Source organism: Pseudophryne corroboree, chromosome 8, assembly GCF_028390025.1.
Source record: "Pseudophryne corroboree isolate aPseCor3 chromosome 8, aPseCor3.hap2, whole genome shotgun sequence".
In the NCBI taxonomy this organism is placed as follows: domain Eukaryota; kingdom Metazoa; phylum Chordata; class Amphibia; order Anura; family Myobatrachidae; genus Pseudophryne; species Pseudophryne corroboree.
This window is the reverse complement of record NC_086451.1, coordinates 281,705,957-281,733,831: the sequence shown is the minus strand read 5'-3', so window position 1 is coordinate 281,733,831 and position 27,875 is coordinate 281,705,957. Positions and strand designations below refer to the sequence as shown.

The 27,875-nt window shown below is 41.9% G+C and overlaps 1 long non-coding RNA gene across 2 annotated transcripts in view; it reads right to left on the bottom strand.

The window, feature by feature from the left end:
- Positions 1-233: 233 nt before the first annotated feature.
- The window catches only part of LOC134947719 (uncharacterized), a 49,417-nt gene continuing 21,775 nt past the window's right edge, over positions 234-27,875 (bottom strand). Inside the window, exons 2-4 of one of the 2 annotated variants that reach the window (XR_010182722.1) lie at positions 15,321-15,438; positions 14,637-15,066; positions 234-473 (exon numbers count right to left, since the gene is read on the bottom strand). This is a non-coding gene — a long non-coding RNA (uncharacterized LOC134947719). Of the gene's footprint in view, positions 474-12,598; positions 15,067-15,320; positions 15,439-27,875 lie in introns of those variants that run through there. The other variant, XR_010182721.1, reaches the window with a different exon arrangement.

Below are 27,875 nucleotides of genomic sequence, written 5' to 3'. Positions count from 1 at the left end.
AGGGACAAATAGATATATAATAAATGTTAAACTAATCTGAAGTTGAATAAGGTACCTGAGTGGTTCCTCTTCCAAATAGCTGATTAGACAAAATAATTATAGTCACACTTGCCCAACAGGAAGAAAATGATATATAGTCAATGGATAAATGCAGATTTTATTCTCTTCATAAACTACTGTATAACAAGTCATGTTCTAGTGCTAGCTGAGACAAATATGAGTCAGTACTTGAACAGCATTATGCTTCATATCTCATAGAAAGAATATGATGTTATTTAAACTAAATAATATTGCTTGACAGAAGTTGATGAAGATGAATGTTGCAGCGAGTACTGTATGCCATTGGCTCATGATACTCCTAAAGTACATTACCAGTTAAAAGTGTTATATTACTTCCAACGGCTCCCACTGCAGTAATTGGACAGACCACCAGGAGAGGGGAGGTAGCGCATTTTGCTTGCAAGTCCATATTACTAATAGAAGAAACAAATAATTGGAGATGAAAAAAAATATAGAATAATTTTGTTTAACAAGATGTAAAATAAATTTCTGATTCATATGGAAGCCACATTTTGCAGATATACTGTAACCACCGAACAGACTTGTGTCCATCAAATATTGTTCAGGAATTTCTTACCAGCACTGATGCAGAATTTCCCCAAAATCTGTTACACTTGTTCTGTAGGTTATTTAGACTTAACTCTTCTGTCAATTTCATCCCAAACCAGGTCACTGGGGATTAAGGGGAAGATGTACTAAGCAGTAAAAATAGTGGAGAAGTGAGTCAGTGGAGAAGTTGCCCATGGCAACCTATCAGCTGCTTTGTATAAATTTATAGTATGCAAATTATAAATAATACTTCAACGCTGATTGGTTGCAATTTGCAATTTCTTCACTAGCTCACTTCTCCACTCTTTCCACTGCTTAGTACATCTCCCACCTAAGTTAGGAAACTGTGCATGCCATTATTTGATCTGAAGTCTACCACTGTTCCAACATATCCTGCGCCAGATAGTATTGCATGGCACTGCAATACCCTTAAAACAGCAAAAGCTTTGACAGCAAAACAGCTGGCGCATAGTAAATATCCTTTCACCTACTCTGTGGTATAATTTAAAAATATTCAGTGGTCTTGAATGCTTAAATTTAAATACAAAGTGGAAAATGGAGGTGTTCTGAAATTTTTCAAAGTTAGGGTATACTTTGATGTTGTTTACAGTATATCCTGATGTGTTTAGTCATTTCAGAATAAAATGCCATGGGTAGGTTGTCACTGAAATTCTAGGAAGTTGGCAGACAGCCTTCGCTAAGTACAGTTACATAGCCTGATACTGCTAACTGACCTTTTGGCACTGGAATACCTCTACAAAGATAGATAGTTTTCTAATAAGTTATTTTTTTATGCCTCTAGAACATGTAGTTAAATGGTTAAAAACTACAAGCTGTCTCTTAACTGAGTGTTATTGTGCATGACTGATGAACCACAATAATATCACATGTCTAAATCATCAGACTTAAATGTTAGGCTCATTAGACTGGAGGTACATGTTGTTTACTTGGCTCTCTAAAATAATCTGCATATGCCAAAGCTTGTTGCTGTGTTATTGGAGCATCACAGTGCTATACCATCTGTACAGTACTTAGCACAGGTGAGATTGATACCTTATCATATTGACTGCTGTATATCTTCTATACCCTGCATTGTTTTATCTTCAAAAAAACCTACTGTTGTTTAGATACAATGTGTAGACTAACCTTGTTACTCACATCTGCTATGCTCCTACCAACTTGTAGGCATCTGGCAATAAATATATCTTAGAAGGGATCATTATGTTAATTGATCTAGGATGATATGATAAGAAAGGCCCATACAGAAAAGTGAGAAATGGACAATGTGGTGGGCTCCTGATGTGGTATGGAACCAGGAAACACTTACCATGGTAACTATACCACAGTAGGTTCAAATTATGGTATTGGGTGGCGGTGGTGGTGTACCTGCACACTGATTTAACAGGGACAAACACAAGTATGCAGAACTAGTAAAAATTATTTAAAAAAAATAAAATTCTACAGTTCTAGTCAGTGAGTAACATTTTTTTTAAGTCATATGTAATTTATTTTGAGTCTGAATTAAGCACTTGATCCCTTTTCAATACCCCGTATTGTAATCCAGTTAGAGTAAAATAAAAAATAAATTAAAAGGAACAACTCAATTCATTTGTCAATTAACTACAGGTTAGGTATCCATTATTCAAAATGCTTGGGACCAGAAGTATTTTGGATATCGTATTTTTCCATATTTTGGAATAATTGCATACCATAATGAGATATCATGACGATGGGACCCAAGTCTAAGCACAGAATGCATCTGTGTTTCATATACACCTTATACACACAGCCTGAAGGTAATTTTAGCCAATATTTTTAATAACTTTGTGCATTAAACAAAGTGTGTATACATTCACACAATTCATTTATGTTTCATATACACCTTGTACACACAGCCTGAAGGTTATTTAATACAATATGTTTAATAACTTTGTGTATTAAACAAAGTTTGTGTACACTGAGTCATCAGAAAACAAAGGTTTCACTATCTCACTCCAAAAATTCTGTGTTTTGGAATATTCCATATCAGTTTCTTTTTTTGTAGTTTTTCACTGCTAAGGCAACTCTGTAAGATAATGTGTATACATAATGTTGTTTTGTGCATATCAAAGAGATAGTCAATTAAATAATCATAAATACAGCCAACTATTCTCCTACACGTGGTGTCTTTATGTTGCATAAAACAAAATACTGGATATCTTTCATTGGATGTGAAATACAGAATTCATGAAATAGCTCTTAATGCAATTTAATAACTGAATAAACTAGCGGTGGTCTGAAAAGTGCCTCTTGATGAATGTGTGTGAACTATGGGCCTAATTCAGAGTTGATTTCAGCAGCAAATTGGTTAGCAGTTGGGCAAAACCATGTGCACTGCAGGTGGGGCAGATATAACATGTGCAGAGAGAGTTAGATTTGGGTGGGGTGTGTTCAAATTGAAATCTAAATTACAGTGTAAAAATAAAGCAGCCAGTATTTACCCTGGACAGAAACAAAATAACCCACCCAAATCTAACTCTCTGCAAATGTTATATCTCCCCCCCCCCCTACTGCAGTGCACATGGTTTTGCCCAACTTATAACAAATTTGCTGCTGTGATCAACTCTGAATTACCCCCTATAACTCCCCAAAAGTATGTAATGCACAATAAAAGATGAAGGGGTTATTTACAAAGAAGTGTGTAAATAAAACTTTATAACTTTGTCATATGAAGCTACTGTGAGATATTTTATTAATGTGCACAATTAGCTATCACAGATTAATAGTTGATTGTTGCAATCCATCTCTCACATGCCACTATTTAATTTTAATTTTGCTAAATTAGGGCAATTTGTAACCTGTCTGTATGAAATTAGAAAATTGCCCTACAGGTGTCTCAAGGTCCAACAATCATTTGTAGCTCAATATGTTCCATCTCTCTTTTCCTTTGAACAGGTTAGATAACACAGGGCTTATTTGTCAGGGACTGCAGACTGATTTACTGTAAGTCACAACTGAGCTTTTTTTTAAATATGTATATGAGTAAAATAATTATGTATCATGCATTTTTTTATGTTCATGATAATTTACTGTTACCAAATTGCTGACATCAGTATCTTCTTTTTTTAAGTCATGCATAAGTGCTTACTTTTTTCTATTGGACAGCATTGTAGTTTTGTTGACCTTGCAGACCTTGACATACTTCTAGGCACCATCTTCATGCAATATCAGGTTCATGGAATGATACTTTAAAACAGGACCAATGTTGACATGGGGAAAAACAAGGCAAGTGAAAAGTGCCTAATTCTCAAGGGGCGGTCTTCAGTTTGCCGGCTGTCGGGGTCCCGGTGCACAGTATACTGGCGCCGGAATACCAACAGCCGGCATACCGACACCGTTTCTCCCTCTTGGGTGTCCACAACCCTCCTGGAGGGAGAATAGATAGCGTGGCACGCGTAGCAGCTCATTTGCGCTCACCACGCTGTTGGTATGCCGCCGGTCAGGATTCCAGCACCGGTATGCTGTGCGCTTGGACCCTGACAGCCGGCATACCATACTACACCCTTCTTAAGGATTCCTAAATATGGCTACACTTTCACATAGTCTTCTCTGAAAACACTACATCATTGTTAGCTCCTGTCACAAATACTGTATTTGTCCAATGTATGATCTTTTCATGAGAGGATTTTGAGGCAGCAGCATAGCATAACAATAATGGGCCCTAGCATAACAATAATGGGACCTGGGCAAGTCCCACCAATATACACATGTGACCTCTCACGAAGAGGGGCTGGGGATGTTGCCGTGCAGCGCTTATGCAGATCTCCAGGCATCCTTAAAGCCAAATGCAGATTCCAATGGTGCAATAGTGTACCCCCTTTGGCACTGCACTCTCAGCATGTCCTGTTTGGAGACCTTTGAAACTCAAATTTCTAGCGTAGAATAGCTGACTACTAATCAAGCATCATTGATGAGAATCTTGTAAATAGGGAATGTGCAGAAAAACTGCACAGTTGAAAAAAGTTCCACATGGTCCTTTTTTGTACTTCCTGTTTGAAATAGATTATTGAATATTGTACATTGACGCATTGTTTCTATGTACTTTACTGTATCTTAAATCTCCTACTATATAGGAATTTCCTTATCAGCTTGGCTGTGTTAGTTCACTTTTTTAAATATCATCCTTTTCAGTAATTTGTCACCTGTATTCTTTCTTACAAAGGTCTTCATCCAAAAAAGTTCAATCATATTGGACTGAATCTATACATAATACCAGAATGTGGTGCATTTGGTTTCCAAATCTTGGATAGCCTGCTGCAACCATTAAGATATTATGTGGTTAATGAAATAGCACTCGTCGTTTCCGGAGTTCACAGGCTATTATATTTTCTCTATACTTTTCTTCTGTTCATAATTCTCAGTTCAAGAGAGTCAATTACAGTAGACCATCAAACACTTCTTTTGTACTAATTTCTCCTCACATGAATACAAGTGTAAAATCTTCAGGGTTTTTTTCTATACATTTATTGTTTTCATCTATCTACAAAAAATTTAATTATCCCTAGTACTCATCTTCAATTTATAATACCTGTTTCCTAACCTGCATGCTTCCGATACCCACTACTGCAGCTCTGGTTACTCAAAGTTTACTCACTAAAACTTGTTTGTTGATTTTTTGGAACATACTGTATATTATTTTATTTAGATCATTTTATTCCTTTTTTCAATCTCTTCCTTTCCTAGGAATTCCTAATATTTATATATCTATTCATAATCAAATGTAATTCTTAAAAGAAATGTACCTTTACTGTAAGTCAATTCTGCTATATTGTCAAAATTAGTTTAAAAACAAACAAATTTGAAATGACACAATTTAGGGGGATATTTATCAAAGCTTGGATAGAGATAAAGTGGAGAAATAAAGTTCCAACCAATCAGCTCCTTACTGACATTTTTCAAACACAGCATCTAAAATGACAGTAAGAAGCTGGTTGGTATGTTACGTCTCTCCACTTCATCTCTTGCCAAACTTTGTAAAGATCCCCTTAATTTTGTGTGTATATAGAATTTGTTTAATTAACTGGAAAATATATGATCTTGGAATGAAAACCTGGGTCTTTAGATATACAGCATATGCCTTCCATCTTGTAAAGGAGTTCAACATTTTTGTGATCAAATATTTACAATTTAAAGTGCTCCAAAGAAAGAAAGAAATAACAAATGTATCTCCAAAGATACAGACTTCTTATGGGATGGCTCCAGTTATGACTTTAGTGACAATGAGCAGGTGTCTTCATCCTCCAGCACTGGACAGCACCATCTTTGGATGTGCAGCCTTATTCAGAGATATTCCCCATTTGAAGTACAATACTATGGCAAAAGAGCAGTAAATAGAGGCACAAGACTCCCATTGATTAGGCCCTCAGGAGTCTGGGTGTGGGCTTAGAAGAAGTGTGAAGCCTTATACTGAGTCCCACGTGCTGCATGGCGCCTGACACATTCAGCGCTGACGATCCCCGGAGGAACCAGTTAGCACATATATTACATACACCAGACCATGTATGTTTATTTGTGCTAAGCCTTCTGCCCCCCCCCCCCCCCACACACACACACACACACACTATGTGGTCAGCGCCTCAGCCAAGGGGCTGCAGCAGCTGCTGCTAACAATACATACATACATATTGTAAGGAGCTCCGATATTGGTGTCTGCTCAGTGCCACTAATAAGGTGTGCATGCACAAGACTGTGCTTGCGCAGATTAAGAAATACACTGGGTATAAATCAGCTATATATATATAAATCAAAAGAAACTTACTTTAGTGATAATAACATGAGATACAGTAATACGAAGAACAGGTAATGACTAGTGCTGAGCGGGTTCGGTTTCTCGGGAACCGAACCCCCCCGAACTTCACCCTTTTTACACGGGTCCGAGCCATACTCGGATTCTCACGTATGGCTCGGTTAACCCGAGTGCGCACGAATATCATCATCCCGCTGTCGGATTCTCGCGAGATTCGGATTCTATATAAGCAGCCGCGCGTCGCCGCCATTTTCACTCGTGCATTGGAAATGTTAGGGAGAGGACGTGGCTGGCGTCCTCTCCGTTATTGTTGAACTTGATTGTGCATTATTGCTTAATTGTGGGGAGGGCTGGGGAGTAGCTGTATAATATAGGAGGAGTACAGTGCAGAGTTTTGCTGATCAGTGACCACCAGTTATCCGTTCTCTGCCTGAAAAAAACGCTCCATATCTGTGCTCAGTGTGCTGCATATATCTGTGCTCACACTGCTTAATTGTGGGGACTGGGGAGCAGCTGTATTATATAGCAGGAGTACAGTGCAGAGTTTTACTGACAGTGACCACCAGTATACGTTGTCTGCCTGAAAAACACTCCATATCTGTGCTCAGTGTGCTGCTTTATTGTGGGGACTGGGGACCACCAGTATAATATTATACAGGAGGAGTACAGTGCAGAGTTTTGATGACCAGTGACCACCAGTATATAATATATAGCATTACGGTACAGTAGGCCACTGCTGTACCTACCTCTGTGTCGTCATTAAGTATACTATCCATCTAGATTCTATACCTGTGGTGCATTTCAGTTGTGCAGTTTGCTGACACAGTGACCACCAGTATACTATATATAGCAGTACGGTACGGAAAGCCACTGCTGTACCTACCTCTGTGTCGTCATTAAGTATACTATCCATCTACATTCTATACCTGTGGTGCATTTTAGTTTTGCAGTTTGCTGACACAGTGACCACCAGTATACTATATATAGCAGCACGGTACGGAAGGCCACTGCTGTACCTACCTCTGTGTCATCATTAAGTATACTATCCATCTACATTCTATACCTGTGGTGCATTTTAGTTTTGCAGTTTGCTGACACAGTGACCACCAGTATACTATATATAGCAGTACGGTACGGAAGGCCACTGCTGTACCTACCTCTGTGTCGTCATTAAGTATACTATCCATCTACATTCTATACCTGTGGTGCATTTTAGTTTTGCAGTTTGCTGACACAGTGACCACCAGTATACTATATATAGCAGTACGGTATGGAAGGCCACTGCTGTACCTACCTCTGTGTCGTCATTAAGTATACTATCCATCTACATTCTATACCTGTGGTGCATTTTAGTTTTGCAGTTTGCTGACACAGTGACCACCAGTATACTATATATAGCAGTACGGTACGGAAGGCCACTGCTGTACCTACCTCTGTGTCGTCATTAAGTATACTATCCATCTACATTCTATACCTGTGGTGCGCCTCTTTTTTTCTTTGCATCATGTGCTGTTTGGGGACAATTTTTTTGAAGTGCCATCCTGTCTGACACTGCAGTGCCACTCCTAGATGGGCCAGGTGTTTGTGTCGGCCACTTGTGTCGCTTAGCTTAGTCACACAGCGACCTTGGTGCGCCTCTTTTTTTCTTTGCATCATGTGCTGTTTGGGGACAATTTTTTTGAAGTGCCATCCTTTCTGACACTGCAGTGCCACTCCTAGATGGGCCAGGTGTTTGTGTCGGCCACTTGTGTCGCTTAGCTTAGTCACACAGCGACCTTGGTGCGCCTCTTTTTTTCTTTGCATCATGTGCTGTTTGGGGACAATTTTTTTGAAGTGCCATCCTGTCTGACACTGCAGTGCCACTCCTAGATGGGCCAGGTGTTTGTGTCGGCCACTTGTGTCGCTTAGCTTAGTCACACAGCGACCTTGGTGCGCCTCTTTTTTTCTTCGCATCATGTGCTGTTTGGGGACAATTTTTTTGAAGTGCCATCCTTTCTGACACTGCAGTGCCACTCCTAGATGGGCCAGGTGTTTGTGTCGGCCACTTGTGTCACTTAGCTTAGTCACACAGCGACCTTGGTGCGCCTCTTTTTTTCTTTGCATCATGTGCTGTTTGGGGACAATTTTTTTGAAGTGCCATCCTGTCTGACACTGCAGTGCCACTCCTAGATGGGCCAGGTGTTTGTGTCAGCCACTTGTGTCGCTTAGCTTAGTCACACAGCGACCTTGGTGCGCCTCTTTTTTTCTTTGCATCATGTGCTGTTTGGGGACAATTTTTTTGAAGTGCCATCCTGTCTGACACTGCAGTGCCACTCCTAGATGGGCCAGGTGTTTGTGTCAGCCACTTGTGTCGCTTAGCTTAGTCACACAGCGACCTTGGTGCGCCTCTTTTTTTCTTTGCATCATGTGCTGTTTGAGGACAATTTTTTTGAAGTGCCATCCTGCCTGACACTGCAGTGCCACTCCTAGATGGGCAGGTGTTTGTGTCGGCCACTTGTGTCGCTTAGCTTAGCCATCCAGCGACCTCGGTGCAAATTTTAGGACTAAAAATAATATTGTGAGGTGTGAGGTGTTCAGAATAGACTGGAAATTAGTGGAAATTATGGTTATTGAGGTTAATAATACTATGGGATCAAAATGACCCCCAAATTCTATGATTTAAGCTGTTTTTTAGGGTTTTTTGAAAAAAACACCCGAATCCAAAACACCCGAATCCGACAAAATATTTTCAGGGAGGTTTTGCCAAAACGCGTCCGAATCCAAAACACGGCCTCGGAACCGAATCCAAAACCAAAACACAAAACCCGAAAAATGTCCGGTGCACATCACTAGTAATGACACATAGCCAGCAATGGACCTTATGTCCCACTTCCAAGCCATGTGCAGCTGTGGGGGTAGGGTTTGTGAAGTGCATGCAGGGAAAGGTTATATAAATCCACCCTCTCACCCAAAACAAACTCTCTTTCCCTGACTCTACATAGAAGGATACAACTTACCTGGATTCTGGAATTCTAATGGACAAAACACTTTCTTTCGAAGGTAGCCATACTTCTGACTATACTATAAGACACTACCTTTACTTACCTTTACTTTAAATAATATATCTTTACCACACTGCTTTCCTCCTTTGTCTGCTTCCATCTCTTCATCTCTATACATATACTGATAAACTTTTAACATACACACAAATACACATATATATATATATATATATAGGAATCGCAGGTCCGGCACTCCATGCTTCAGGCTATAACTGCGGCGGTGCCCTCACAGAGATGGGATATATATTGCAAAGGTGCGGCACTCATACCAAATAACGAACACTTGAAACCGTGATCAGGTTTGCATCATCGACGTTTCAATATTTTCATATTGTCATCAGGATCCTGATGACAATATGAAAATATTGAAACGTTGATGATGCAAACCTGACCACTGTTTCAAGTGTTCATTATTTGGTATGAGTGCCGCACCTTTGCAATTTATATATATATATATATATATATATATATATACACTTGATGTTTTTCAGGTAGATGATCATCCACCATTTACCAGTTAATCCATAGATTAGCCGAGTGCATGTTAAACATTTATCCCCTAACAATAAATGCAATAACACACACACACACACACACACACACACACACACACACACACACACACACACACACGCACATATATGTTATTATCCCCCAATGATACCTGTATCTGACACACACACACACACACACACACACACACACACACACACACACACACACACACACGTTATTATCCCCTAACAATACATGCCACAGACACACACACACAGGGCCGGCTCCAGGCCTACTAGCACCCTGAGCGAGAAAATGTAAAAGCGCCCCCCCTTCCGGAAAAGTGGGTGTGGTCTCTGGAAAAGTGGGCGTGGCCTCAACTTCATATCATCAAACTATAAACATATTTTCACACAATTAGCAGCCTTACACATAGTCATAGTAGTGTTCCTTACACACAATGTCTCCAGTATAGTGCCAGATACACATAATGTGCAGTGCCAGATAGACATGACATGCCCCCCAGCAGTGCCAGCTACACATGACATGCCCCGCAGCAGTGCCAGCTACACATGACATGCCCCGCAGCAGTGCCAGCTACACATGACATGCCCCGCAGCAGTGCCAGCTACACATGACATGCCCCGAAGCAGTGCCAGCTACACTTGACATGCCCCGCAGCAGTGCCAGCTAGCCAGCTACACATGACATGCCCCGCAGCAGTGCCAGCTACACATGACATGCCCCCCAGCAGTGCCAGCTACACATGATAGTGTTCACTTTTTAGGGCATGGTGCTGATCACAGGGAGGGCACATTTTTAAGTTAGGAGGGCAAAATGATGTACATACTGCTTGTTGTTCCCATACCTATATGTCAAAGAATGGACAGTGCGCGCCGAAGGCGCGCAGCAAAAATTAAGGGGAGTTACTTCGTGGGGAAGGTACGTGGCCACATAATAGTGGCAATTTGCATTACACCACACAGTAGTGCAGCTAATACACACTGCACCAGGTAGAACCTCCTATACACTTTGCGTCAGGCACAGCACTGAGACACATTGCACCAGGGAGAGCACTGAGACACATTGCCTAGCCACAGACGCCTAGCGGGAACACTACATGACATGCCCCCCAGCAGTGCCAGCTACACGTGACATGCCCCCCAGCAGTGCCAGCTACATGTGACATGCCCCCCAGCAGTGCCAGCTACACGTGACATGCCCCCCAGCAGTGCCAGCTACACGTGACATGCCCCCCAGCAGTGCCAGCTACATAAATGGCCACACAGTGCCAGATATGCACCCACAGTTCAGATACATAAATGCCCCCAAAGTGCCAGATATATAAATGCCTCCACAGTGCAGATATGCCCCCCACAGTGCCAGATACATAAATGCCCCCACAGTGCCAGATACATAAGTGCCCACACAGTGCCAGATACATAAGTGCCCCCACAGTGCCAGATATAAAAATGCCCACACAGTGCCAGATATGTCCCCACAGTGCCATATATAAAATTGCCCCCACAGTGCCAGATATGCCCCCACAGGGCCAGATACATAAATGCCCCCAGTGCCAGATATATAAATGCCCACATTGCCAGATGCATAAGTGCCCCCACAGTGCCAGATGCATAAGTGCCCCCACAGTGCCAGATAAATGCCCCCACAGTGCCAGAAATGCCCCCCACAGTGCCAGAAATGCCCCCCACAGTGCCAGATATGCCCCCACAGTGCCAGAAATGCCCCCACAGTGCCAGAAATGCCCCCAGTGTGCCAGAAATGCCCCCAGTGTGCCAGAAATGCCCCCACATTGCCAGAAATGCCCCCACATTGCCAGAAATGCCCCCACAGTGCCAGAAATGCCCCCACACAGGGCCAGATAAATGCCCCCACAGAGCCAGATATGCCCCCAGTGTGCCAGATATGCCCCCAGTGTGCCAGAAATGCCCCCAGTGTGCCAGAAATGCCCCCAGTGTTCCAGATATGCCCCCACGGTGCCAGAAATGCCCCCACATTGCCAGAAATGCCCCCACAGTGCCAGAAATGCCCCCACACAGGGCCAGATAAATGCCCCCACAGTGCCAGATATGCCCCCAGTGTGCCAGATATGCCCCCAGTGTGCCAGAAATGCCCCCAGTGTGCCAGAAATGCCCCCAGTGTTCCAGATATGCCCCCACGGTGCCAGAAATGCCCCCACATTGCTAGAAATGCCCCCACAGTGCCAGAAATGCCCCCACAGTGCCAGAAATGCCCCCACACAGGGCCAGATAAATGCCCCCACAGAGCCAGATATGCCCCCAGTGTGCCAGATATGCCCCCAGTGTACCAGATATGCCCCCAGTGTGCCAGAAATGCCCCCAGTGTGCCAGAAATGCCCCCAGTGTTCCAGATATGCCCCCACGGTGCCAGAAATGCCCCCACATTGCCAGAAATGCCCCCACAGTGCCAGAAATGCCCCCACAGTGCCAGAAATGCCCCCACACAGGGCCAGATAAATGCCCCCACAGAGCCAGATATGCCCCCAGTGTGCAAGATATGCCCCCAGTGTGCCAGATATGCCCCCAGTGAGCCAGATATGCCCCCCACAGTGCCAGAAATGCCCCCACAGAGCCAGATATGCCCCCAGTGTGCCAGATATGCCCCCAGTGTGCCAGATAAATGCCCCCACAGTGCGATCCATAAATGTTTGACCCCCCCCACCACCAAATACCTGAGGCGCTGAGTCTGAGAGGAGGAGGAGGAGTGCTGGCGGGAGTGCTGGCGGGTGGGAGAGTGAGGATCCGAGTACGGGTGGGCGGGCGGCCACTTGTGTGCGCTATGCGCGGTGCCGGCGTCTGACGTTAGACACCGGCGCCACGCAGCGCATGCCGCACACACGGACGGCGGGGACAACGCTGCGCTGCACACACACACAGGGCCGGCTCCAGCTTCGAATATGGCGGCGCCAGCGCGCGGCGCCCATTAAGGGTGGCGCCCTGCGCGGCCGCTCTATTCGAACATGCCTAGAGCCGGCTCTGCACACACACACGTTTCTCACCATGCTTTCTGGAACAGCCATCTACACGCATCGTTAAACACATGTACACAGGGAAGAGCACAATCTGATAACACTAGCACATCTTTCTTGCATTCATACATTCACACACACACATATATCTGCACGTACACCAAGATCATATACTAGCAAGGAATACCTAGAATCTGCATTGAAGTTTATTTAGCAACATAATGGGGTAATACATTACTGGGATCAAGTTAGGAATTCACTTCTGAGTTTTTAAACTGTATTGTGTATCTGACCTGGTTATCTATATTGCATTATTTGTAACTATCCACATGTAAGTAATCTATAACATTGCAGTTACTGTTTATGGAGTAAACTATTTTATACTTTATACGGTCTTTGGTTCATTACAACTGAGGGTAATAATGATTTGAATGTTTAAGTCATATGTATAATGCAATATAGCGATATAACGAGGTTTCTTGACGGATTTTGTCAAGGAGTAATATTTGGGTGGTTTTGGCCCAGGCAATAGTGGAGAATTTGCATGTGTAGCTCACATGGGACTCTAGTTGAGACACATAATGCGTATCAGCTGGGACCTTCTGTTTGTGGGATGTTGTGGTATAAGACAAATATATATAATTAGACTGCATGGAATGGCTAGTGAATACTAGTCAGAAGGTCACAGATGAAGTAGTATCACATGTAAGAATATGGAATGGAGAGAAGTATTGTATCATATCCCAATAATTAATTATAACAATTATTACTGGTATAAAGGTTATTTTGTGTGACTATCAGAGCCCCCCAGAGGGAGGAGGGGAGTACAAACAACCACAGCCAATAGATATACCCTTTAACACATACATACATACATACATACAGACTTATTTGTGAAGGATTTGCCTTAAATCCAGAAACAGTTCCTTGTAACAAAGCACACTTATATAGTGACAATTTCACTGAAATCCTACCAGTTATAAGAAATTGGAACCGATAATATAAAACCCATCAATAAGTTTGGTGTTTTCCATTGGCCTTAGCAATCAATCTCAACCCAAAAGAGTCCCTTTGGAATGTGGCAGAATAGGGGATTCAAAGAATGAATGCACAGCATATTAATGTGCAGTAACTGCATGATACTATCATGTCATCATGAACCAGGGTCTCTACAGTATATTTCCAGCACCTTGATGAATCCATGCCTGAAGGAACTTAGGTGTTCTGAGGGAAAAGTAGTGTTCTACCCACCTCCACTAACTCCAACTCACTATACCCATCCTCGACATACACAACCTCAACACACCCAATCACCTTCTGAAACGGAGACAACTACAGAGTCTCCTGTTTACCGTAATTTATCTTAAATGGTTATTGTTTTTAAAAAAAAGTTGGTTTTAAAATCATAGGAGTGTTTTTCCTACACTTTTACTGGTTTGATTTTTATTACTGTAAATATTTCACTACTTTATTTACCAAAGTTTTATACAAATTAAAATTCTAAGGTCTCTGACCTTTTGTTAGTCTTTGGACTTGTCCTATTTTTACTTACAAACAAAATGCTTGATACATCCATTTCAAATTGGATATTGATGTTGTACATTTGTTATCAACACAGTAGCAGAATGTCAACTAAACAGGTCTATTTTTTGTAGCAACAACAATTAACAGAATATACAAACTGAGAAAACTTAACTGAATAATGAGGGAAGGTTGGCCATTATAGCAGACCTCATCTGTTCTGCACTTCCAGAATGGTCGCCCAGATAGACCTCACAATCAAGTGCAGGGCACGCAGTGGAGGCCTGCACTGCCCACTCTGGTAGGAATTCCTCCCTCTGAAATTCACATAGGTTATGCAGAATACAACATGCTGCAACAATGTTAGGGATGATATTAATCTCTACATCATTGCGCTTCATAAGACAGCGCCAACGTCCTTTTAATTGTCCAAAGGCATTTTCGACCACCATTCTTGCCGAGCTCAGGGTGTGCGTATATGTAATTTGATTGGGGCTCAGCTGGACATGTTGGGTGAACCCCTTCATGAGCCATTGTCGTAACGGGTAGGCTGCATCACCAATTATGTGTACCGGGATCTCCACTCCGTCCACAAATTTAGATTTCTAGTAGGAATATAGATAAAAAAATGTACATTAGCAACAAGAAATTGGTATACAAATATGAGCAGACTCCTCCGTGATTGGCAGGCTGGTGGGCACATAGGAAGCATTTTTGAAGGTAACGCCAACTAATTGGTCCCAATGTAAACTAAATTGCATTCATCTATTACCTGCTTGATTCATGAACATTGCATCATTTTAACACATCTTTTCTTGGGCATGTTTTCAAAAGTATTAAAATTATTAAACAAAATCACCTCTCTTGGAAAAAGGTAGTCCCCTTGCTTGTCCTCTGCTAGCCGGTACAGATCAGAGTTAGCAAGCACTCAAGCGTCATGTCACCGTCCCAGCCAACTGATGAATACGTCTGTGAAGCTAATATAAAAATATATATTAAGTTGTAAATTAATTATAAACAATTAGCATTAAGAAAACACACTGACAAGAACATTACCAATACGTATGATCCACTACAGCTTGCAAAACAATGGAATGTCATCCCTTTCTGTTGTAGTAGTCGGCAGGATTATCATAAGGTGCGATTATAGGGATGTGGGTACCATCGATTGCACCTGCACACTACGGATATCCAGACTCCACAAATCCCTTAATTGTTTTATCCAAACGCTGGCCATGCGGAAGAGAAATAAATCTGTGGTATAGGTTGTCCACCAATGCTCTGGTCACCTCATGTACAATGGTGCAAACGGTAGATATCCCCACACCAAACAGGCAAGCAATTGTGCGATATTCACCTGGAGTGGCATACCACCACAATGCTATAGCTAGCCTCCTGCTTGGCTCTATTGGTGACCTGAAGTTTGTGGTCTGTCTGGAGAGTGCTGGGGACATTAAATCCAAAAGGTAGTGGAATGTGTGACGTGACATTCTGAAGTGACACTTCCACTGAACATCCTGAAAGTTCAGCACACTGTGCATAAAAACTTGCCCATGCTGCCGTTCTCTAGACCACAATCTTCGTTGTGTAGAGAGGTTAAGGTTGAGTATGGTGGTCACAGAAGCTGATATAAATGATCTCCTCCTGTGCAGGTATTGTCGGCGACGAATGGCAGTGTCTCTCAAATACTGCAGCCTCCTCCTCCTCATAACATAGCTGCTGAACAAGCTACAGAATGTGAGAAGCTCAAATATCCTCTCACAGGCTGAATCCAAGAGCAGTACAGCTGAGACTATCATAAAGTCTATAAAGACATGTGCTGTGTTGGCCATGATTGCTGCACTACTGAGTACTCCCCAGCCCCTCCTTGTAATACCTTTCAAACCTTATCAATAGGAGACAGAAAAGTCCATTTAAAATGACATCACAAATGTTTTCAAAGGGTGAACCGGGTTCAGTGTGAAAGGCACCAACCCGGGAACAACCCGGTAATAACACGGCTCCAAACTGCGATTCTTTACCGGGTTAGCGATGTGAAAGCGGTATTAGTCTAACATCTGTTGCAGCTCATATCACAATAACTGGTTAAAAAAGAGAGCGTATATATATATATATGTATATATATATATATATATATATATATATATATACACACAGCATACAGACACGTGGCACTCCCGGTGATATATGATGACACTTCACAATTCCAGTCTGATGAACAGCAACGTTTCAGTGGTCTATGCCACTGTCGTCAGGCTTTAGACCACTGAAATGTTGCTGTTCATCAGACTGGAAATGTGAAGTGTCATCATTTATCACCGTGAGTGCCACGTCTGTATGCTGTGGATCCTTTTGTTCACTTAGGCACTGGTGTTGTGGCATACAAAGTGATAGGAGTGCCGTACCTGACGTGGAGTATATATATATTTATATATATATATATATATGTTCTAGTGATAAATCAGTTGCGCCTTCAGTGTTTGTGAATAAAACGTTGCAAATCCTTAAGTGATAGTTAAAAAATGCGTACCAGACATATGCAGAACATTCGCCTTGTTTATGGTGTCTTTGCATCTGGATGTTCCTTACTCGTACTAACTCTCCGTTCCCATCCATCCAGGCATTGGTGTGGAGTTTGTACGTATATGCAAGACAATGTGTTAATATACTGCTCTTAGAAAAGTGACTTGGTGCTATTTTTGTGCAAAGTTAGCAGTAAAGTGAATATGTGCAGAGAAAGTGCTGTAAGTGCTTATTAAAAATATATGAATAAAAATGAATATATTACTGGCAGTGTGCTAGTTCCCTTTTTTTCTTAGGTAATGTGCTTAAATACCATTTCTTAAGGGTGCAACACCATATAGCTCAGTATTCAGAGGAGATCTATAGAGGAGGTATATTTATATGAGGCACTTACATCTAGAGTTGCAATGAATTAAAAAGATGCTGCCGTCATTCCGTCATCAGACTTATATACCTCTCTATTGTATTCCGTATAGAAGTGCTTCTTGCGAGCCAGATAATAAGATGTGAGTGACCGGAGAACCTGGAGCTGTGTGGGTGCGGCTCAGAGACACATACACAAAGCTAAGGGACGGAGGAGGAAGTGTGTGTAGCACAGAACTGCTGCAAGAGGCAGGAGCCTGCCTCTTGCAGCAGTTCTGTGCTACACACACTTCCTCCTCCGTCCCTTAGCTTTGTGTATGTGTCTCTGAGCCGCACCCACACAGCTCCAGGTTCTCCGGTCACTCACATCTTATTATCTGGCTCGCAAGAAGCACTTCTATACGGAATACAATAGAGAGGTATATAAGTCTGATGACGGAATGACGGCAGCATCTTTTTAATTCATTGCAACTCTAGATGTAAGTGCCTCATATAAATATACCTCCTCTATAGATCTCCTCTGAATACTGAGCTATATGGTGTTGCACCCTTAAGAAATGGTATTTAAGCACATTACCTAAGAAAAAAAGGGAACTAGCACACTGCCAGTAATATATTCATTTTTATTCATATATTTTTAATAAGCACTTACAGCACTTTCTCTGCACATATTCACTTTACTGCTAACTTTGCACAAAAATAGCACCAAGTCACTTTTCTAAGAGCAGTATATTGACACATTGTCTTGCATATACGTACAAACTCCACACCAATGCCTGGACGGATGGGAACGGAGAGTTAGTACGAGTAAGGAACATCCAGATGCAAAGACACCATAAACAAGGCGAATGTTCTGCATATGTCTGGTACGCATTTTTTAACTATCACTTAAGGATTTGCAACGTTTTATTCACAAACACTGAAGGCGCAACTGATTTATCACTAGAACAAATTTGAAAACTAAGTTCCCTTGGGAATTGGACATTTTGAAATCTGGTTGCGACACCATTTAATCTGGGAGTGTTCTCTAAATAATTTAATAATTTGCTTTGCACTATTTCATGTGTAACTTATGATCTCCCATCTCAGGGATATCTGGTTATAGAATATTCAGGTTGTAGCGCTATCTGCACTTTTTGTACACAATATATATATATATATATGAATCCAATAAACACGGCACTCAGAGATAATATGAAGAAAAATAGGTATATTCATTAACGTTTCAGGGCAGCAAGCCCCGTCCTCAGAATGAACACAAAAGCATTTTGTGTTCATTCTGAGGACGGGGCTTGCTGCCCCGAAACGTTAAAGAATATACCTATTTTTCTTCATATTATCTCTGAGTGCCGTGTTTATTGGATTCATATCTCTTCACTCATTCTGGCACCGGAGGAAGTTGCTCTTTGATTCAGAGTGCTGGCTGACTTTGGAAATGTATATATGTGTGTGTGTGTGTGTGTGTGTGTGTGTGTGTGTGTGTGTGTGTGTGTGTGTGTGTGTGTGTGTGTGTGTGTGTGTGTGTGAAAAAGGTGAAAAAAACGCTACTACCAAAATAATTCAATATACAATCTTAAACCACCAATAATACAAAGTGTATACTCAATATATACCATGAAAAAAAACACAATAAAAATAGAAAATTCCTTAAAAAGTCTTTCTGTATTTTTACACCCCAAGTAGAGTGGCAGCAAAAAAAGTTTTCAAATGACTTATATTTCTGTAAGTGAAAAGAATAAATGTTCATAGGTGGTAAAACTTTTGCGCCTTCGGTGCTGTTTACAGATGAATAAATTCTTATATGCGTACCAGATTTCCAAGAGATATTTGCCTGTAGTTAGGTCTTTCTTGGAGAGTCTTCCTCTATCCCTTGTAGTTGTATAAATGTGCTCATCAAATGCAGTATTATGCACAAAGGGAGAGGAGGGATGTATCAGTACCGAGTACTATCATATTCAATAAAGTGACTTTGTGCTATCACCAAAAAATAGTGTAAAGTGCAAAGTGCAATCTTATAGTTCCAAATGGCAAAGCAAATCGTGCTCATTGGCTTATTTTCCACAACTGCACGCTGTACAAATGCAATATAAAGGCTCCTGAGGAAGCCTTTGAAGGTGAAACGCATTGAGGACTTTCCTGGTTACCTCCTGATCAAGGCACTCACTGTGGACAGACTCCTGAACTGCCTTAATACGCTGCCTGTTTTTTTGTTCAGATAAGCCTTTAATTTATTTATTTATTTTTCACTATTAGTTTTTTGTGTATCTTTGTTTTACGAAAAATTAAAATATTTTTTCATCAAGCTAGTACTACTCTGGTCTACAAAATGGGAGTGGTGACTAGTGGCGAAGTATAGTATCTTGCCTGGAAAGATTTCTTTTGATACGCCTGAATATTATCTTTGTGGTACGCGCATTACCAACTGATTTATATAAAAACCTAACCACAGTATACTAGTCTGTATTGCACTATGAGGAGTGTATTTTGTGTTTGCTGACTCTAAATTCCATTGCATTTTGAACATTGGATGATAAAGACCCCTGCAATTTGCTGTTATATTTCAGCCTTCCGGTACGCATATTACCCATAGAGGAGACTAATGGTCTTATGCTGAAACAACAATATTGCACTATGAGAGGTGTTCTTTATGTTTACTTGTAGACCCTCTATGCTGTGAGCAACAGATGGAAGATCGAAAATAGCAGTATTTGATGTGCATGATAGAAAACCCCTCAACTGGTACGCAGAATACCCATATGAGTGTTGTAGTGATACAAAACTAAGTTTAAAATTACTGCACCATTAGGTGCTTGTCCTTTACTTTCCTTTTCCATATATATATATATATATATATATATATATAGTACATATATTTTTTCACCTATACAATTTTATGGATTTTCCTCTTATGCCATTATGTTTTTTTGTACAGTGGTCGAAGAGATAAAAAAAAATCAATGTTTATTACATCTTTATATAACGGTTGTACTGAAGTGAAAAATGTTATTATTAACTTAAAAACTAATTATGTTTCAACAATATTCGTGTATAATATACAGCAAATATACCTCATGAGCATGTTTTTATACATGTCTGCAAATGTGTCAGGAACTCATCTACGGATATACGGTCCTGATTATGTAAATCTGAAGTTTATGTAAATCTCCGATGTTTAATGATTTGCACACGTGAAGGATCCACACTGCTCATGTGCACATTTAGTCCTGTGCCATCAGTCTCAGTGCCCACAAAGCCACAGCATGATTGACATGCTGCTGTCATTTAAGGGCATTGACAGTAAGTCATGGGAAGTGTTCCAGAAAATGGGGAAATGTGTGCCCTATATTTTTTGCGTGTCGAATTCAGTGATTACTCAGATGTCTGATGCTCTTGCAGTTAAGCTGATGTGGCATCTTCGGTCACAAAGTGAATCACACAAGAACATAGTAGGTGTCTTTTTACTTAAGATGCCTCCTGTGGCTTTTGCATAATTTCAAGTAAAAAGATATAGCAGATGCGTCGTTAGCGTCCACCTCTTAATCAACCCCATAGTTACAGAATAGACTAGACACATGAATCTCTTTGAAACAAATGCTGCCTTTTCAGTACACTTAAGGCTTAAGCACTTATTCAAGATATGTGTCTTTGTTATGATAGTCTTATGAATTTCTTAGGTAAATTTCCACGTGTGCACTTATATCAGGTATGCATGAACACATTGACTGTAGACCTCATACAAAGGAACCATCTTAAGCTTGCTTTTGAAGTTTTTTCAACTACAGTACAAAAGGGAAAAATTAAAATAGTGGATGATATGGATGGGTAGTAGTATATATGGTGAGGTTCTTGGACTGCACACCATAAACATAACAAGATACAGCCATGTTGAAACTTGTAGACACAGAAAAAAGAGAACATGCAGGTGCACACTTACTAAACACTGCTAATCACAGTAATTGTAACAAACTCATCAATATAACATAGAGTAATTTTGAGGTGCCCACCAACCGTGACCAGGTGGCTTGACCTGGACTTGAACCTTAGGGTTAGGGACTCACCAGATGAGGTCACCTGGTTGCAGTTGGTGGGCCCATATTTTTTACAAAATTATGCTAAGCATCTCAAATTTACTCTGTTATACAGTTACACCACCGATAATCCAGCACCGTTGGATCCAGCACTGTGTCTGATCATCCATTTTGTCGGACTATCGGTGGCACAGTGACAGAGGCATTCCAACAGCTATCACTCCCACTCCTCCATCCACCACCTTAACCTCAAACTCCTGCAGTCTGACTCCGCCCCACAACATAACTGTACCCTGAAGGGTATTTCTACTCCTCCCACAGCCTAACACCCCCCCTGCAGCCTTATGTCTCTGGCCCTCCCACAGCCTAAACTCAGCCCACCCGCAGTCTAACTCCCCCCAAAATTTAACACCCCCAGCAGCCTGATGTGTCCAGATTAATAGAGGTGCCGTATCATCAGGTGCCTTATAATCGGTGAAGTACCTGTATTGCAGAGTTTATTATAATCATTCTGATTAGTGTTTAGTATTTAGAGTGTGTACCTGCATTTCTTTTCCTTCATGTAACGGAAACAGGTTTGGGTTTCGTCACTGCCTTTGTCTTTTGATATTCAAGATGAGCAGCAATCTGGCTGGCCAAGCATGTCTACCAAGCCCAAACCTGTTTTTATGACATGACGTTATCACCGTACACCTCGACAAGTTGAATTTCAGCTGTTGATGTGCCCTTTAGATGCAGAAATCTGATCATGCCATGCACCTCAATATTTGACCATGTTTCCGCCAGCACCACAGTCTTGCAACTGATGTTGGCACACTATCACTGATATGTGGTGCAGTCTAATGGACGTGAATGGAGCAGTGGTCTACCTGCTCTGGCCTGGCAGGAAATTAGAATAAAATAGAGAACTTTTTCTCTTTCTACCATACTTAATATACCACCCTCGTAGATTGGATTTAAATGTGTAACAAAACTGTTTTGCAATATGTTGAGAACAGTTTTAAATAAATATATCAAATTAAAGGGAAGAAAATAGGAATGAATGTGTAAATCACTAGCTACTGTAATTGATGCATTTGTAAACTTCATTTACTTACAGTACTTATGTATACCTTGTTTCTAGTAGATTTCAATTAATCGGGCTTTAGGCTGTACTGTAGGCTGTGGATATATTAAGGACACTGCACAACTTAAGCCTTGGTGAAATATGAAGAACTATTAAAACAGATATCAATTTACTGTAATGGTTTTTTTCTTTTGAAGATGAAGCAGCTGGCATAAGGTTTCAGCCGTCATTTGGATAGATTGTGTGATTAAGCAGATGCTCATGTTGATGCTGTTGACCACTGTTTTTATGATAAAATGGTTAGGAAGTAATGTAAAGATTTTTTGTTCTAATTTAAATGAAAATATATCTGTTCATCTTCGGTCTCATTATACTGTACATCCAAGGGCATCTTGTTAGAGAATATAAAAAATCTATACAAGGTCTGCCTAAAATTACTGGATTTTTAACATTGCATTACCAGAACTTAAATAAAAATGTCTAAGTGTTTTCAATGCATCTGATTTATCATCAAATATGCAATCAGTTAATTAAAGAAAACATATTCTATCAATTGCGATGGATAAACCTAAGAATTATTATTGCAGCTTTTAGAAAGAAGCAGAAATTACGATGAACTCTTTCAAGAAAATGTAGTTTTATTTTGTGGTTCACAGTCTTAATGACTGTGCCATTTGTTTTCATTTCCCAATGTTACTTGGCAAAGTTGCATGGAAAACAACAACAGCCAGCTGGGCTTTTTCTGACATGGAGGGTGATTCAGATATGACCGTAGATGTGCTAATTTTAGCATAATTTTAGCACATCTATGATCAGCTACTTGGAGGGACGCCCAGCACAGGGTTAGTCTGCCCCGCATGCTAAGCACTGCCCCCCCCCCCCCCCTGAAAGGGTGCAAAAGCATTGCATGGCGGCAATGCTTTTGCACCCACGGAGTAGCACCCTGCCTGCGCAGCCTAGCTGCACTGTCAGGCAGCTACCAGCCGCGTCCCGGGTCGCAGCAGCTGCGTGTGACATCACGCAGCCCCTTCAGCCCGCCCCCACAATGGCCTTCATTGTCCGGACCTCGCCCCACCAACAGCATTGGTACGCCCACTTGCACTCTGAGACCACCTCTGCCTTTCAATCAGGTAGAGGCGATCGCAGCCCAGAGATGCTTTTAGCATCTCACTGGGCCTCCTGGGCTGCGCACGCAGTCTGAATTAGGCCCATGGTAACATCCCATGCAACCATGCCTTCCACATCTGTCCCCTGGCCTTGAATGAGGAAATCCGTTTTGCACATGTGCAGAACAGATTTCATCCTCCTGCCCCGGCACCCTGGCAGCAATGTCACGGCCTGTCACCACGAAAATTACTGGTGAAATCACACCACAGAATGTCATGCCCCATAGTGCCATGAGAAAGGCACTCTGGGGCATATGTACCAAAAATAAAAGTGCAAGGGGGGAAAACTTGGTCATCGTCTTCCCCCTAGCACTGTTTGCTTAACTGGGCTCTATTGAATGCAATTGAATCCTGATGAAGCCTGCTTAGACAGGCGAAACTAGTTGATCGCAGAACACCAAACCATGTCTGCTGGCAGACATCCAATGCTCTTCAATATATGGCGCTAAGAAGTACAAGTAAGTCACAGCGACCCTGAACAACAAATTGGTGATCAGCTTTTTGGACAAATTGCATTCAATAGAGCTCAGTTAAGTTCCTTAGAATTTGAGAGGTTTGGATTATAAAAAAATCCTTTTTTTATGGATACAAAGATCCTACAGCACAAGACTTTTAACCCAATTAAAGAGTGCATAATTCGCTTAGGCGTCTCACCCTAAATTTTATGTTACATGTGATGTATGTGTTTTGATTTGTGTTAATGTGTTGTGTTTCAATGTGAGTATACTGGTGTTAGGAACCACCTTATTCTTTTTAAACTGATATTATTGACTTTCCATATGTATAATAGCATGACTGTTTACTGGAATCTTCACTCATTGAGCCATTTCCCCTTTTCTATTCCAATAAAACATTTATTATATATTCTTTTTGTGCAGATTTCTCTTTAAGATAGGAGATATATAGAACATATAGACAATCTGTCATATTACAATTATTAGTGTCAGTACATTACCTAATTAAATTAGCGGTGGGAGGTTTTTTCTGTGTTTCCAATTTATTTACCAAGGGATACATGGATTCCCTTCTTATCCCCCACAGCATCTTATCTGTCAGGTAAAGTGATAAGCACAGTCCTTAAAAATCTGTGTATTCTTAACAGGAAGACAGGTTGGTAGACAGAGATTACTTAGCCTCTTTGTTACATCTGTGGCTGTCGGCATGTGCGATCTCAAGGGTCACACAGTCAGGCGATGGTGCTCCAGATGATCCGATGCTGCATCCTAGGATGCAGCTCAGATGACTAATGCATACAGGAGGCGTGACACATCCTCATGAATTACCATATTAGTGCTATCACTGCAATTTTCATGTATGCAGCTACTCTGTTCACATCTGAATCAGATCAATAGTGCAGCTGCAGGTTCTATTGCCACTTAAGATTGAAAGTTACTATTAAAATGGGACACTGTGGCGCCCCTGCACTGAGGACACCACTGGGACACCTGCACTGCCGACACTGCTGGCACCACTGCAATGAGGACACTGCCGGCACCCATGCACTGAAGACACCACTGGGAAACCCATACTGCTGATACCGTTGGCACCCTGCACTAAGGACACCACTGGGTCACCCGTACTGCTGGCAATGCCAGAACCCCTACACTGAGGACACCACTGTGACACCCACACTGCCAGCAACCCTACAATTAGGACACCATTGGCACCTCTGCAATGAGGACACCACTGGTAAACCCGCACTGACAACACTTCCATCACCCCTACAATGAAGACACCACTGGCACCCCTGCAAAAAGAACACCGCCGGCATCCTCACCTTGCTGACAATGCCCAAAACCTCCACTGCCAACAGCACCAGCATACCCACATTGAGGACACCACTGGCACTCTCACACTGTTAACATTGCCTGCACCCCACAATAAAGACACTGTTGGCACCCCTGCATTGCGGACACTACCAACACCACTGCTGACACTGCCAGAATACCCACATTGAGGACAACGCCGGCACCCTCACACTGTTAACACCACTGGCATCCCTGCATTGAGGACACCTCCACACTGCTGACAGCCCCACACTGAGGAAAACGCTGACACCCCCTGCCACAGTAATTGCACTATTGTTGACCTGCACTGTATCTTGCACTGTATTCGACGCACACTGTATCTGACCGTGCATTGTATCCAACCCACACTGTATCTGACCTTGCACTGTAGCCAACCCACACTGTATCTGACGTGCACTATATCTGACCCACACTTTAAACTGCACTGTATCCAAACCACACTGTATTCCTAACTGTATCCAATGCGCACCGTATCCAACCTGCACTGCAACCTACACTGTATCCAACTCGCACTCTGACCTCTGAACTGTATCCTCCCACTGTATCTAACACTGTATTCAACCTTGCACTGTAGCCAATGTGAATCGTATCCAACCCGCACTATAACCTGCACTGTATTCAACCAATACTGTAACACACACTGTATGTGACCTGCACTAAATACAACCCACAATGTATTCCACCTACACTGAATCCGACCTACCCTGCATCCACCTGCACTGTATCTGACCCACACTATAACTTGCATTGTATCTGACCTACATTGTATCCAACCTGCTCTGTATCCAACATGAAAAAATATAGGGGTAAAGCTCCAGTCTGACTTATTACAATGCCGCAGACTGGGGATATTGGAAGTTGTGCCTTCAGGGCTACTGCGCTGTGCAGTGTCGGACTGGGGCATGAAGGGCCCACTGGGGAAATGCAGTTATAGGGGCCCATGTTTATGGACTGGGCTCCTTGATAAATATATATAATAAATACAGCTAGTGCATGCATGATAATGTACTAGATGAATTCCAGAAATGCACTGTAGAAAATACACTATGTGCAATATAAAGTAACATACTGTATGTATAATTCAAGTGCACAGTTTGGAACCTAATTCCTAGAGGAGAAGCTGGGGGCCCAGATAGTAGGGCCTACCGGGGGTTTCCCTTGTACCCCTGAAGGCCAGTCCAACTCTGGCACTGTGTGCCAGGCACCGCTAGCACACATATAGTTATGGCCCTGCTATTTTTAGTCCCAGTCCAGCCCTGATACCAGCCTACCTTTTTTCATATCCATCACCCTATCTTGCTCTTGCTTTGGGATCTCCTTATCAATAGTCTTTTTTGGGTTTCCCTTTCTTATATCCTTTTGGCTTTCTTCTGTCACTTTCCACCCTGTTTTGTCTGCTCATATTGCTTATTAGGTTTCTTAATGTTTGCACCAGAGTGTGAAGTTGGGCTCCTGCACCTTTATCAACTGTCATTTTGTCTTCTGTCAATACAGTTTATCTAAGGATTCTCTTGGTTTCTATTACAGGCGCTGTGGATCCACCCCCTACAACAATTGTTTTCACAATCCTCTGCTGTACCTGCAAAACAACGATGGCCTTATTTTGAGTCATCTGGCTTTAAACACTGTCAATGCAGTGTTTGTCTAGGGACAGACACAACATTTTGTGGAAATTGATATGCATTCAATAGTGTTCTTGAGGTTTCAATTGTTGGTATCGACACCTGTGCACCATATGTGATGGTGGGCTCCATGCAAAGGGCTGCATCAAAACTTCAGCCTCTGGGACTGGTAGTCATATCAAGCCCAGGAATAGTACTAAGTAAGGCATGTCCCCTAATCAAATACAAGTGTTAGAATGCAGGTTGGACAATATATCTTCATCATTTTTATTAAGAACTGTAGCTTTAAATTTGGTATTCATTTCCAGTTTGAGGAAATGTCATCGTGAATTTTATGAAGTATCACAAATTGTGATTTCCCAGATGATTTTTTGGGCCAAAGTTTAAATCAAGGTAAATCTAGGATACGTGCAGACCTTTCCCTGCCCACCTATTTAAGATCTTTTCATCTGTCCCCTTGCTGTTGTTCCTAAACAAATTCCAGGAAAAGTTATCGGTCATTTGGTGAGAATATCAGTCATTTGGTGAGATTTTGGTTCATGGTTTTGGTGAGGAAGAAATGATGACTAATGCCAATATTGATACAACTTTTTGCCATCTTCCTCTTTACTCAGAATCCTTAGGGTTTATGGGTTATTGTATGCATGGTAGAGATGAGCGGTTCAGATTCCACGGAGTCCGAACAGCTCAGAACATATTCCGGCTCGATGTTTGCGAGCCTGAACATTGCGGCAGGCTCAGTATCCCAGAAGAGGGCGAACGTCATAATCCTGCATCAGATTCTCACGAGATTACGAGTCTATAAAGACTTGGCAGCGCTGCGCAATTTCCCTGCATG